General features: G+C 36.3%; 1 pseudogene; it reads left to right on the plus strand.

The window, feature by feature from the left end:
• Window positions 1-469: 469 nt before the first annotated feature.
• LOC115972839 lies at window positions 470-3,174 on the plus strand (annotated as a pseudogene).
• Window positions 3,175-15,768: the final 12,594 nt, after the last annotated feature.

Genomic DNA, 15,768 nt, shown 5'->3' on the forward strand with positions numbered 1-15,768 from the left:
AAGTACAAATGGCATCTTTTGTCATCATGACTTATAACTTAGACCATTGAGGCTCAAAACGATGTCGTTTGTCATTAAAACAAACGGCACTATTTTAGGTCTTTACCGTTGGAGATTAGCCGTTGTCTTCCTTGTCTTCTTCATTAGCTTTATCAAGATCTGTTCTTTTTCTATCAACAAGAAGGTACGGCAATTCTACTACCTAAGAGAAGAGGAAGACCACCTTTCTTAATGACAGAGAAACTTTTTGCTATATTGATCAACCTTTTACTGGTTGTCCAATAAAACCTCTCATTCGTTGGATTTGATATTGTATGAAATAATTTTCCGCCTACCAATAATTTTCCGCGTACCAGAATATCAGTTGTCAGTTATCACATCATTACTCGCGCGGAAAGAGTGGTCTCGACATCATATTATAAATAAATCAACTTGTCCACTTGAATGAATTATATCAATTATCACATTCTTTTGTAATAACTTTTTAATTATTTTCTTTTGAAAATCACTCACACTCGTTCTCCCTGTCTCTGCTACAATGGGCAACACGAATCTTTGCACCACAGTCCTACCATGTTTAACTTTCACAACTCTTTACCTCACCTTCTTTCTGCTCCACTTGTCCAACACATTGGTCGTTAACTCTCCGTCTCCTTACAAACCAGTCGATAATATTATCCTTAACTGTGGCTCCTCTGACAATTCAACTGCATTAGATGGTCAGACCTGGACTGGAGATGTCAATTCAAAATTCTTCCCTCAAGAACTATCACAAAACCAGGCCTCTCTAGCCACAAACTCAGTTAAGCAATCCTCATCTGCTTTGCAAGTACCCTATACCACTGCCCACTTGTCTGTCTCCCCATTCACCTACATATTCCCACTCACTACTGGCCAAAAATTCATTCCACTATACTTCTACCCAGCTACGTACAGCAATTTCGACCGCTCTAATGCCCTCTTCTCTGTCAAAGCTGGAACTTTTACCCTTCTTCGAGACTTCAATGCTTCACTTACAGGAGATGCCGATGGTGATCCGGATGATGCAATATTTAAAGAGTTCTGTATTGACATCATGGAAGATTTGAGGCTGAACATAACCTTCAATCCAAGCAATTCCAATTCATTTGCTTTTATCAACGGAATTGAAATTTTGTCCATGCCTTCTTATCTCTATTACACTCCATCTGATGATAAGAGGTTCCCTTTAATCAGCGAGGAGTACATGTTCAGCATTGATAACGCAACTGCTCTGGAGACGGTGTACATAGTAAATGTTGGAGGGAACTACATCTCACCCACTGAAGACACTGGAATGCTTGGGAGCTAGAGTCCGGACGAAAAGTACTTGGCAGATGTTATGTCATCTGTTATACCTGTTAACTCAACTATTGAACTTATGTTCACCAAAATACCTCCGTACACTGCACCGGAAGCTGTCTATCGAACTACCCGGACTATTGGGAGGTACAAAGCTGTCAATAAGCTGTACAACCTAACTTGGGAATTTCCCGTAGATTCTGGGTTTTATTACCTTGTTAGGTTGCACTTCTGCGAGTTTCAACCGGAGATTATCGAATGGCATGACCGAGTATTTCTTATTTTCATAGCAAATCAAACCGCTAAGAAAGAAGCCGACGTTATAGTATGGAGTGGGAGTAAGGGTGTTCCGGTATATAAGGATTATGCTGTGGCGATGTTTGGCGAAGAAAGCGAAAAGAAAAAGAACCTTTCTATAGCCATAAAAGCAAATCCGGATGACTGGTTGACTAGTTACAGTGATGCAATATTGAACGGTATTGAATTCTTCAAAGTAAGCGAGTACTGTGGCAAACTCGCTGGACCCAACCTCGACCCACTTCCGTTGACCCCTCCAATGGCTGTGCCCCAGCTACATTCAGCTGAGTCGACGAATAACAGAACAACAATAATTGCCGTCATTGGCGGTGTTACCATACTCTTGATTCTCAGATTCTTGATTTTCCGACTAGCTAAGAGAGACAAGGATTTCTGCAATTCAACCCAGGCTCCGGCTCAACTCTACCGTGCAGTTTATGTCATTACTTCTTACTCACTGAGATTATAGCAGCTACCAACAATTTTGACAAAGTATTTATCATTGGTGCTGGAGGGTTCGGTGACGTGTACAAAGGGTATGTTAATGATGGGGCCACCCCCATTGCGATCAAACGATTAAAACCCGGTTCTCAACAAGGAGCCCAGGAGTTTAATACAGAAATCGAGATGCTGTCTCGGCTCTGCCACCTCCATCTCATTTCTCTGATTGGATATTGTAATGATGATAACGAGATGATTCTCATGTATGATTATATGGCTCATGGGACCCTTCGTGACCATCTCTATAACACCAATTATCAGCCACTTTGTTGGAAGCAACGTCTCCAAATCTGCATTGGTGCAGCACGTGGGTTGAACTACCTTCATACAGGTGCGATACATACAATCATTCATCTTGATATGAAGAGTACAAATATCTTATTACATGATCAGTGGTTGGCCAAGGTGTCTGATTTTGGGTTGTCAAAATTTGGTCCCATTACGTCTAAGTCCCATGTTAGTACAGTGGTTAAGGGTACATTCGGATATTTGGACCCGGAATATTATCGCTTTCAACAACTAACTGAGAAGTCTGACGTGTACTCTTTTGGTGTGGTGTTGTGTGAATTGTTGTGTGGAAGGCCACCAATCATACATACGATTGAGGAGCATCCAATGGGTCTAGCAGCATGGGTCCTGCAGTGCTATCACAACAGAAAGCTTGATTGAATTGTTGATCCATTTTTGAAGGATGAAATTTGGCGAGATTGTGGTGAATTGTTGGCTTGACAATGGAACCAAAAGACTACCAATGAATGATGTGGTTGGGGGTCTTGAGTTAGCATTAGAGTTGCAAGAGAGTGTAGAAAAAGATGTCAAGCTTGATTTGTCAGAAGAAATTGACATGAAGGACCTTGATGAGCAAGCTCTGATCCCTATGTCCGATGTCAATGAAAGTGATGACATGATTTTAGTAGCAGTGGAAAAGTATCGAGTACTAACGGCAGTAGTCAAGTGACCGTAGTAAGCCGGGGAAGTTTTGCTAGTAAGGATTCAGATGGATTGATGTCCCCCAGGGCAGTGTTTTCTGAGATTATCGATCCTAAAGGTCGATGAACAAAGGAAAAAAAAAAAGAAAAGAAAAAAGAAGTTGCTAGTTAATTTTTAATATGTCCGATCATAACTGCCAAAGTCCTTACTTAATTTCCTCATTGAATTATGAAATTTTGATTCTGTGGAGCATTCCCTAATTTGCTATTGAGCCTTAGTCTTTTAAGTTCAAATGACAAGCACTCTGAACAAAATACTCACCCGATTTTTTGTGGCAATCCAAATATGACATATGCCCCACCTTTTTGTGGCAATGCCTCTTCAGGGATTCCATGGGTTTTGCATCATCCCGTGAAGTGATCTGCAAATAAGTTTTTCCCGGTCTTTTGTAATGTTTAGTTGCTGTTTATGTTTTGGGCGTAGTGGAAGACTAGTTCTATTTTTGTGTTGTTGTAATTGTTTCTGTTTAGTCCAGTGTTGTCTTCAGGGTCTTTCTACTTTGGTTTAGTTTGTTTGAACTCAATTTTTCTGTGTCTGTACGTTTCCTTTCATTAATAAAGTTCCCCTGTTATGCGAAAAAAGTATATATATCTCTAGAACATCAAACTATGGCAGTGGTATCTGCAATATTTTAGCAACATAATCAGGCATAAAAGCGTGATATAAAAGCTACAATTTCCACCAATGCGTATCCCTATTAATTAGATCGTAGCCACCTTCATATCTGGATTAATCACTTAACAGGCAAAATATTCTTGTGACAACTGATAAGAAGCACGATGGAGTCAAGGATCTTGAATTCTTGATAATCTCGAATAGATTCTCCATTTCCAATATTTCAGCGCAGACTCTACTTTAACAATTAACTTCCTTCCTAACCTGCTTGAACACTGTACCATGTATAAGATGGAGAATGACCAATGTAGCATGCATAAACAGAGCATTTACGATAATACTTGGCCTTCCAAATTCTTTCCAAAATCAAGTCCGGAACATTTAACACTCTCCAACGCTTTGAAAAAGGGGGGGGGGGGGGTGGAAGGAAACACTCTCTGACCTTGCTTAGAGCACTAGCAATAGGGTGTGTAAACACCCCCAAGTTGCAATTTTGCAATCAAATCCTCAAAAATAATGCTCCACTTGGGTATGGGTTTTTATAAATTTTTGCATCCTGTGAGCAGTTGGTTCTTATATATAGATCCCTGTAGCACAAGATATAAAAAAGAAATATTTTATTTTACTCCTCTCTTTCTCTTGTCTCTTCTTACTCTCTCTTCTCTGTTTCTGTTTCTCTCTCTCCATGGATTTGGTGGTATTGGGCATAGATTTTGGTGGCTGAGGTTTGAATCAGTGGCCAGGTTTTGAATCAGTGGCTAAGCCTTGGGTTTCCTCTTGGTGGTTTTGGCAGCGTTGGGCTTTGGTTTTGGGGCTGGGGCTTGAATCGGTGGTGTTGGGCTTTGGTTTAGGGTCTGGGACTTGAATCGGTGGTGGGCAACATGGGTGTGGTGGCTTGGGTTGAAATCGGTGGGTTTAAATCGGGCGGCATGGTTGGCAGCGATTTCAGTGGGTTTAAATCAGTGGCTTTCTCGGTGGTTGTGGGTTGTTGTAGGCGTGGGTGTGGTGGCTTAGGTTGAATCAGTGTGGAGATCGGGTATTTTGGCTTGGGTTCTGATGGTGTGGTTGGGTTTTCAGTTGGTTTTGCGTTTCAGTAGTGTGGATCAGCAATTGGTTTTGTTAGTTGATTTTAGTGTTTCGATGGTGGCTTAGTTTCAATTGTAGGTAGTTGTTAGCAGCGCTGGGTTTATTGTGGTGGTGCGGCGGTGGCAGGTTCTATGGTTTTGGATGATTTGATTTGGGTTTGTTGTAAAAAAATTTTGTTGGTTTTGTGTGATTTTGGAATGGGTTTGTTGGGATTTTTCTATGTTTGTTTTGGGTCTGGATTCTTGTTGATTTTGGTATAGATAGATTTAATGGGTTTTGGAAGGGATGGATTTGGTTGTTGGGCTTGTGGTATGGAGTTAGTTGCGGGGAGCATTGAGAAGAGAGGAAGACTGGTAGGCAGTAGCAAATTAGGAAAAAAAAGATAAAAAGGAAGAGAGAGAGAATAAAATTTATATTATTTTAATGAGTTGTATGTAAAAATAGAAACTGGGATGTTGGGTGAGTTGTAAAATGAGATAGTATAATAGATAAAGTAGGGTTTGAGAGTGTAAAATAGAACTTTTTTGCATCCCGGATGCTAATGCTCATAGCCAACATAGCCAAGTTAAAAGATTAAGTTCTTGTAAAGCCAATCCGCCCTTATTTTTCGAAATGCACAGTTTATTCCACTTTGTCCCCATTAGTATGAATTCACCATCTTTGCAATCTCGTGACATAAATTTTGTGGCAAATTAAAATACCCCATCACATAGGATGGGAGTCCTTGAATCACATTATGAAAGATTCTAATTTTTAATTAGTATAATAAATTTTTTGATAAGTTCATAAAAAGAAATCGGTAAGTGTAATAATGCTAAATTGCTCTTTTAAGTTTTTAACTAAAATCTCCTTTTAAAAAAAGTTTTATTTTTTTTTATTATTTTTTTTATGTACCAATAGAAAAGAACAGCAACAGATTACAAAAGAGTTAGGTGAACCCAACTATGGTGGCCGGGTTTTTTGGTTGCTAGGCTAGCTAACCTATACACCGAGCTTAAGATGACCCTTGGAACAAAAGCAACTTTACACACATATTCCTACCGTTGAAGGGCCACAATATCAGCAACCATAGTTCTATCCTTCCAACCATTTGGACATTTCAAGTTACAAGCTTGAACTATTCCTTTGCTAGTAGACAGAAACAAAATTCTACCAAAACCAAGATTTTTAGCTATCAATGTAGCCTCTACTAGAGCTTCTTGCGTTGCTCCAACTACTGTTGCTACTGCACTACTAGCACCACCCTTGAAAATGGTCAAGCCTTGAAGGGTGTTGGCTTCATAAGCTAGGGCTGTTCTGCCACTTCTTCTTGTTTTAGCTCCTGAGATTTTGATGATCACCTCCCAATGCCCTCCTATGCTCTGGCTAGCTGAATTAGTTCTTGTGGATTTTCTGCCTTGACTCCTTTCCATGCTGAAAGCTTCCTTAAACCTACAAAACAATCTTTAAGTTGTGAGAATAACTTCCAAAGGGTTAGGATTTTTGCCTTCATGAGTAACAAGATTCCTGTGATTCCAGATGGTCTAAAGAAAGGTGAAGACAGCTTTCAAGTAGTCCATCATATCTTGCTCCAAATTTTTATATCTAATCAGTAAATTGTTAAGCCATTGCTAGACAGGAGCAACTTCTAATTTAGATGTGTGTATTGCCGAAGGGGAACCATGCCAGCATGCTCTAGCAAAAGAATAGTAAAGAAACAGGTGGGAAGATGATTCATCCTCTTCCTTGCACATTGGGCAAGTATTGGTAGTTGCGAAACCTCTGCTCCTAAGTGTAAGATAGGTGGGGAGGCTATCATGCATTAACTTCCACACAAAAAGACTAATTTTATGAGGTACATTAACTTTCCAAATAAGGTTCCACACCTCTGTTGGAATCAAGTAAGGCCTTGAGTGTAGGGAGCAGTTTTGAACAAAGTCCTTAAGGAGGAGCTTATAAGCATTTTTAACCTTGTACCCCCCTGAGCTTGAGTGTTTCCACAGAAGTTTATCTAAGACAGTCCCTATCTTAGAGATAGGAATTCCAAGGATATCAGCACATTGAGGAGGTGGACAAAATTTTTCTAACTAGATCAGCCTTCCAAATCCTATTATTATGGTCAATAAGGTCAGCAATAGTACCAGTAACCAGGTTTGGATTTTGCAGATTTTAGGTAGGGCATTTGAACCAGTTGGGGTGCTTTAGGGGATGTTAGATCCATCACCAACCCACCATCTAGCTTCCTTCAAATTTGAATTTTCCTATTTTATAATGTTTCTCCAAAACCAAGAATGGTGGGGTTTGGGAGAGCATTCATATATAGAGCACCTAGGGAAATATTTAAGGGTCTTTGCTAGCAAGGATTGGGGTTTTGGACTTATTCTCCAAAACTAGGAGGCAAGCATGGATTGGTTGATTAATTTGAATTTTTTAAGACCAATACCCCCTTCTGATTTGTTTATACAAACCGTATCCCAATTCAACATGTGCATTTTTTTAACCCCTTGATCATGATCCCACCAAAAGTCTCTGATAATAGAATCCAATTTCTTGCAAATAGTATCAGGGACTTTGAAGCACAAAAAAGTGTACAAGGGTATTGATTGAAGGACAGAGGAAATAAGAGTAGTTTTGCTAGCTTGGGAAAGAAGCTTTGCTTTCCATCCTTGTAACTTAGAAGTTAATTTGTCCACCAAGAAATGGAAGTTAGCTACTTAATTTAAAATCTAGGCCAAGGTATTTGCTAGGGGTATAAACCAAATTAACCTGTAAAGACCTTGCAAGAGAGATTTGATCATCACTTGACATATTGGGGAGTAGAAAAGATCAAATTTAGCTAGATTTATACTTTGACCTGAGAGAGCACAATACCAGTTAAGGATCCTTTGGATACAATCTAGAGATCTATTATCCTTTTTAAAGAAGAGAATGGCATCATCAGCAAAGAAAATGTGTGTAAGGGTGCATCCATTCCTACCAATTCTAATCCCTAAGTCTCTTTCCTTTGTTCAACTTCTAAAAAGGATAGGGAAAGAACATTTACACATAAAAGAAAGAGATAAGGGGATATGGGATCCCCTTGCCTTAAGCCTTTGGAAGGTGTACAAGACTGTGTAGTACAACCATTGACTAGCAAGGTGTATTGCACTGTTGTAACACACTCCATAATCCACCCAACCCAATTAGGACTAAAGTTCATGGCCAACAAAACAGCCTTTAGAAAGTTCCAATCCAGCCTATCATAGGATTTACTCATTGATAGGCCAAGAATCTATTGACCCCTTTGGTAAATTAACCAATTAATTAGGTTCAATTACATGTAATAAGCGTGGTAGTACAAACAAATCACCAAATAACTAAATGAAACGGAAAATAAATTTTACATGGGTGATTTGTTTATGAATAGGGAAAACTACCGAGGCAAAATCCCACCAAGTGAATTTAAGGTCACCATTCCCGAGAATCCACTATTATCAAAATAAGTTGTTACAAGTAAAGGAATCTCAGTACCTTATACCAACCTACAATTGAACCTTTACGCCAATACACAATTGGACTTGTAATGTAGTGACAATCTCTCCTTTTAATGCACGGCTCCAAGTACGTGACTAACCAACCGATGCACGGATCTCAGTACGTGACTAACACACCAACTTGAGAAAATAGTTGGCTGCAAAGTTCTTCAGTTCATCCATATGATGAAGATTGAGAAGCTCCTTGGTCATAAAACCCTACGGCATACAAACACAGTAGCTTCTTAAAGAGAAAGATGAACTAGGGCAAATTGTCTCTAGTCACAATATGTTTGCAACAACAAGTGCAACAACCTTCTAACGGCCCTTAAAATAATCCTTATATATGTCTAAGGTTGTGAAAAAAGAAAAACCTAAACACGTAGCTTGGATATGCATGAAAAATAGTTCTGAAAAATTGATTTTCATAATTTTCGATAGATACTGTTGTTAAGCTTATTTGTCGAGCATCGCATTTTCAATCTTGATAGATACATCTATCGAGCTTTAAAAGACAAAACTTCTTTACTCGATTCTTGGACAAATTTGCAAGGCTTCAATACTTGGACTTGAACTCTTGTTCCTTGAAGTATTACACACATCCTAAATCTACCTAATTACAAGTAAAGTACGTTTTGTCAAAGGATTAGCCAATTCTAAATGACATATGTTCTTAACATGATCCACATATGTCCTAACACTCATGTCAATCTTTAGAGGCCCAAAACAACCTTTCCTACCCTTCATTTTTCCTAATATGTCAAAGATTTCATATGTAATTAAATTGTTATCAGAGATTTCCTCCCTTTAATGAAGGCATTTTGAAAGGGGGTGATGAGGTAGTCTATGAAGGGTTTAAGCCTATTAACTATAATTTTGGAAATAACTTTTTATATGACATTGCATAAGCTAATAGGCCTAAAATGGTTGACATTCTTAGGACAAGAGTTTTTAGGAATAAGAGTAATGAATGTTTAGTTGAGTGTTTTAAGTAAAGAACTTGTATGGAAGAAGGCTTGAACATAGTTGAAGATGTCATTTTTCACCAAGTCCCAATACTCTTGATAGAAAAAGGCTGGAATTCCATTTGGTCCAGGTGATTTGAAGGATCCAAGTTGGAAGATGGTGAATTCAATCTCTTCATTTGTCACTGGTGTGGTAAGAGCCAAATTCTGTTGGTTAGATATCTATGGAATAGGCAAGGTTTTGATCTCCTCAAGAATATGGTCCTCCCATAAGATTGCTTGAAGTGTTGTAAAAGTAGTTGTTTAATTCCTCCCTAATCTTCAATTACTTCACCATCATCAGTATTCAGTTGTAAGATCCTACTCCTTGGTCTTCTTTGCTTCACCCCAGTTTGGAAATACCTCATATTTCTATGTCCTAGAACCACCTAATTGCATCTAACCTTCTGAGACCACATTACTTCCTCTCTGTGCATAAGTGTTTCAAGTTCCTCTTTAAATAGTTTTTTCTTTCTGACATCGTCAACTGTGTGAATAGAATTTTGGATGGATTGCAATTGAGCTTGTTTGAGCCGAATATCATTCTCAACTTTACCAAAAACTTGCTTGTTCCAACTGATGAGATCTTTCCTCACATTTGAAAGTTTATTCTTTAGCTGGTATGCCTTAGAACCAACTACCTTAAAATTTCAAGCATTTTGGACAACTTCTTTGCATGTAGGGTGTGTCATCCATGCTCTCTCAAATCTAAAGGGTCTACACTTGAAGGATTGGTTGATTTCAAAATCTAGCAAAATAGGAGCATAGTTTGATCGAACAATAGGAAGATTTCTAAGAGAGTAACTAGTGTAGGCATTCACCCAATCCACACGAGCACATGCCCTATCAAGCCTTTCCATTACAAAATCTTCCCCATCCCTCCAATTCATTCAATTTGTTAACTAAAAAAACAAAAACCTTACTCTTTTTTTTCTTTTCTTTTTTTTTTAATAGAAAAAAAATGTAAGCAAAAGATAAGCTTATTTCATAATTTGTATTAAGTTGTATCATTTTAAATTTTGAATTTGATAGTACAAAATGTGGATGAGTGAGAATATGGGTTGTTAATGGGCTGGCTCCCCATTTTTACTTGGCCCATGGGTACAATGGGTTAGGCATAGCAGGTTGTTAACTAGTTAACGGGACAGGTCAAGCTGGGTCGAAAGAGAAAATCTTAGCCCATGATCTTACTCGTGGGCAATGCTTATTTTGTCTTTAATAGGTAGGGGTACCGAGTTGGGTCTAATGGGCTACCATGGCTTTGTATTAGCATCTTATTTTATTATTTTTTATAAGTAAAGAATCAATTTTTTATAAGGGAGGAATCAATCTATTTTTTTTAAGGGAAAAAAAAAACAAAAAATTTGAAACTTATTTAAAAAATTTTACGGTCAAATCTATTTAATTTTTTGTTTTGTTGATGGAAGCCTTTTTTTTAAAAAAAAAATTAAGGCTTTAAATGGTTTTTAATTTTTTTTTTGTTTTTTAATAAAAAAAATCCAATGGTTAAATCAAAAGTTGCTAGACTACTAATATATATATATATATATATATATATATATTAAACTAAGTTTAACATAATCACTTTAAGTATCTTAGTGGTTAGGAGTGTTCTCTTAAAAAAATTCCTCTATAATGTTACAATTACCATGTAAAAGATATTACAATAAATCAAACTTGCTTTATGAGTTCGTGCATTGCAACTAACAAGTAATTACCAATTTAATTATTTAACAAAAAATAAGAATAACCAATGTTAGTTAATTAAAATTATAAGTGTTTCTGCTAGTTTATGTAGGAAGTTCACAACATGGGGGAGCTAGATGCATAAGAAAACCTGGGGTAACAAAAAAAAAACCACTATTTGTCATTTGGAGCAACACAATCACACATAAAGAGTTTCTTCTATCTTTTTGACCTGTTTTTACAAGACTTGGCAACAACAAAAGCCCATATGATTCAGTACACAACATTAATAACAGCCCAGTTGTTAGCTCATAATTTTACTCCCGTGTTTTCAGAGGTTGTAATGCATTGTAATGCCTCAAGCTTAAAATAAATATATATATATATATATATATATATCAAATTTTTTGGACCCCCACATACCTCACCTATCCCATTCACTACCACCACACATCACACTCCCTTATCTCCCTCTTTGGCCAGTCAATGCAACTAAGGCTTCGTTTGGGAGTTCATAAGGGAATGAAATGAAATGATTATAAGAGAATGAAAAGTAATGGAATGTATTTAAGTAAGGGAAATGAATGGAAAATAATAGAATGAAAATAAGTAACCTTAATTGGATGTTTTAAAATAAATGAATGGAAAGGAATAAAAATAAATTGAATGTAAGTAATCTTATTTGGGAGTAACATAAAGGGAAGGAAATGGAATAGAATGAATTCATTTTATGACAATATTACTATTATACCAATATTTTAAAATAAATGGTTGAATATATAGGGGTATTTTGGGAGTTTAGTAAAAAAAAATCATTAAATTTAGTAAAAAAATTCATTAAATCTAATTTTGTTCCCTCCCATTTCTCCCAATTTCAGGGGGATGGAAATTTGAGATTTTAAGGGAATAGAAAGAAATGAGTGTTCCCTCCTACCCATTTCATTCCCTCCTACTTAAACTCTCAAAAAGAGGAATGGATTCCATTCCTTTCATTAAAACTCCCAAATAAGGGAATGGAAAAATATATTCTAAAATTATTCTTTTTATTTATTTGCATTTCATTTCATTCTCTCCTCCTAAATGAAGACTAATGGTTTTTTACACTTTCTTTTTTTCCATTTCATACAAACACAACACACTTCTCTTTTTCTCCCTCACACTTTCCCACCGGTCTCCACTCCTCACCACCACTTTCACCATCTTTTCTAGCGAGATTTACCAGAAAACTCCTTAGAAATCTCAAAGGCATTTTCTTCTCTCTTATTTAAGGTAAAAAAAAGTTTTTTTGGTGGATTTTTATACTTTTGCTAGAGATTCTCTTTATCTAAGCTTTTGGGGTGATAATCTTGTGTTTATGTGTATAGGTTTTGATTTGTTGGACTTATTTGATAAGTGGGTTTATGGTTTTACAAATGGTGGCTGTCTAAGGTTTACTTATGGTGGAAATTTAGGGGTTTGGATTCTATCATGTGATAGTTGGTAAATCTAATTTTCCATTACTATTGAGTTTATTTGGAGCTAGTTGAAGATTTAAAATTCTTGTCTTGGTAGATATTGTGATTGTGTTTCATGGGTCTCTCTTGATGATGATGTGTAAATCTTATGGAAGTTACTAATAAATTGTTAAGATTTTAGTATTAGGGAGATGATCTTGAATTAGTTAATTTTATAAATTGGAGTCTATACCTTGTAAATAAAATTGTTGAGAAACTTTGGAAGTGGAATACATTACTTGTGAGGTTAAATACTTAGGTTTGCCTAATTAATTTCTTATTTAGTGATCTCTAATTCGTAACTAGATGCAATGTCAAGCTTTATGCTTATCGTAACAGGTTTGCATGGTACTGTTTAAGTTCTAGCTAATCTCCTTTGGAGCTTAGAAAATTAGACTTTTGCGGGTTAAGGTAAGTAGCTTTTTAATGAGATTTTTGGAAAATAATAACATGACATGAAACATTGTTTTTGGGTTAAACACATTTTGGAAAATTATTTGTGAAACTATATTCTTCTAAAAAGTGTTGTCTTGTGGCCCTATTATATATGATTATATATGAAAAGTGCATCATGTTTAATATTGCATATGGGGAAATTCATGAATATGTGGCATGGAAAAGAAAAGCATCTTTGAACTCCTTTGATAATAGCTTTCATAATTTGTGGTATTATTTGGAAATACTAAAGATGTTTTGTCTTAACTTGTATTATTTGGGGAATTGATAGAAAATCTTATTACAAGGAATGGTTTTAACAACCTTGAGAATTTTATGGATATCTTTGTTATTGGGCAATTTTATGAAACTACTTGGAAAGTAAACTACGTATTTTGAATACATTTAATTTGTGAGCTTCTGATGTGATTTTCCATTGTACCACAATATTGGTGATTATCTCGTCTTTGTGACAATGCTTGTGTGATGTCAGATTATCCCATCTTTGTGATGACAAGTCAAGATAGAGCCACTCACTTTTCATGACACAACTAAATCCTTGAATGTATGGGTGAGGCTCCTACCCATAGGGCCAAAAGACCATATGCAAAAGGGGTACTGTATGGCGCATTCTTCCTTGTTGCCCACGGGAGGGAGAAGTAAATCCTTGAGGGTGTGGATGAGACTAAGCAGGGCCAATAGAACACATGCAAAAGAGTTACTATATGACGCGTTCTCCCCTGCTAGCTAGGGACGGGAGAGGTGCATTCTTAAGGGTGTGGGTGAGGCTGCTACCTATGAGGCCAATAGACCACATGTCAAAAGAGGTACATATCATGCTAGTGGTTTATGGGTTTTGACTTGTCTCTATGGCGATATAGGTAGGGTTTGGATTCAGCATTTGTGTTTACAAGTTCGCATTTTCTAGTTTTTTTTTTTTTTTTTTTTTTTTTTACGTGTTTCAGGAAGTAATGCGGCTACTGTTCATGCACTGTTCATGAACAGTAGCCGCAAAGGTTGACTTTTCCACAGTGAACAGTGCACCCGTGCACTGTTCATGGACCCACAAATTCCACTTTTTAGCAACTTTTTCATTAAAAATGGGTCCCACGGTACTATTCTCACATTTAAAAATTATTTTGCTACAGTGTTTTCAGTTTTAGTTTTTAGTTTCAACAAAAATAAGCTCAATCCAAACAGACCCATAATTTCTTTGTGACATTTCTGTCTTTGTGGTGGCTTGTCATATGGCTTGGGTTGGCCTTTCAGGTTTTTGGAACAATGTTGTTATGCTTATGCTATATATATATATATATATTATGTGGTTTCATGGTGATCATTTTAATTTGAAGCTTTGGGTGGCATTATTTAATCATTCTTATCATGTTATTATTGAAAATGATCTTGTAGTATTCAGTTAGAAATTTCCATACTATAACATGTTTTGTAAACTATTTATCATCATGAAATTTGCATTTCCCCCACCCCCATTAATTATGCTAGGAGAAATTACACTTTACCATATTAAATTATACCCTAAATTACACTTTGCACCCAAAACTTATCGAATGCAAGTTTTGCTCTCTAAACTATGACTGTTGTTATACTTTGAATCCCAACGTTAAGTTTGCCATTAACTTGGATGGAAATCCAAAGTTTAGGGTGCAAAGTCTAATCAAAAGAATAGTTTAGGGGGGTAAAGTGTAATTTCTTATTTGTTTTTAAGGGATTGAGAAGAGGGGAAATTTGGTCTTTTTACATGATATCATATTTTTCCATCTAAGTTAACGGTAAACTTAATGTCAGGGTACAAAGTGTAATAAGGGTCATAGTTTTGGTTACAAAATGTGCATTCGAAAAGTTTAGGATGCAAAGTGTAATCTGGGATATAGTTTAGGATGGTAAAATGTAATTCCCCCAATTATGCTACTTACTAGATTCCATCTCATCCCATTCTTTCACAAAATTTTTCAGAGTAGACAAAGATTATTTTGAGACAGGTTTTTGTGGCTAGTAGTAGTTAGACTAACTACTGATAGATGTTGCATTTTTGTGATGGTGATCTTTAGATGATGTACATCCTAGAGTAGGCTTGACTCATTCTTTTATATCTAATAGTGGTTATGACTTTTATTTCCACTGACGAGACAAGTTATTGATGTGTAATTATATTAATTCAGACCTCTATTCTTTTGTAGCCAAATGGTTATTATAAGTATTGCATAGAGTATTGACTTACTTTGGGAGTATCTTAAATGAAATTATTATGAAAATTCTTGATGTTGATACTTGGTATGAATTGTTTGGACTGAATTGTTAAAAAGGAAAAAACTACAGGTATCTTTGTGATGTATTTCTCATGCTTTGGACCATTTTGGGTTTGGGGCGAGGCATGCATGAACTCAAGTGTGATTAATTTCACATGTTAGCCTAATAATTTATTAGCAAGTTTTAGTAAGCTGAATTGGTAATATCTATTGTTATCAAATAAGAGACCTGGGGATTTGACCCTAGCACACCATAAAATGACTGGTGTCTAAACCTAAAATAAAGTGTAATCATCATAAAATGAATGTCATATATTGAAATTCTATTGTATCCATAAAAAAGTCTTTTAATTCTATCTAAAAGTAGGGATAGCTTTTTAAATACATTTATCTCCCCAATCCCCACCTTGAATAGGGTAGATTTTATTCGTCCCTTATGGTAAATAAGGTTGGGAATGGGGTTAAATCCTTCCCCCTAAATGGGTTTGGGTTTATGATGAGGGCGTATTCGAACCCAATTTATATTTAAAAATTAAGAATTAATTTTTAAAATATTTTGTATAGGTTTTTTTTCTGCGTGTTT

The sequence above is a fragment of the Quercus lobata genome, unplaced genomic scaffold, assembly GCF_001633185.2.
Source record: "Quercus lobata isolate SW786 unplaced genomic scaffold, ValleyOak3.0 Primary Assembly Scq3eQI_53, whole genome shotgun sequence".
In the NCBI taxonomy this organism is placed as follows: Eukaryota; Viridiplantae; Streptophyta; class Magnoliopsida; order Fagales; family Fagaceae; genus Quercus; species Quercus lobata.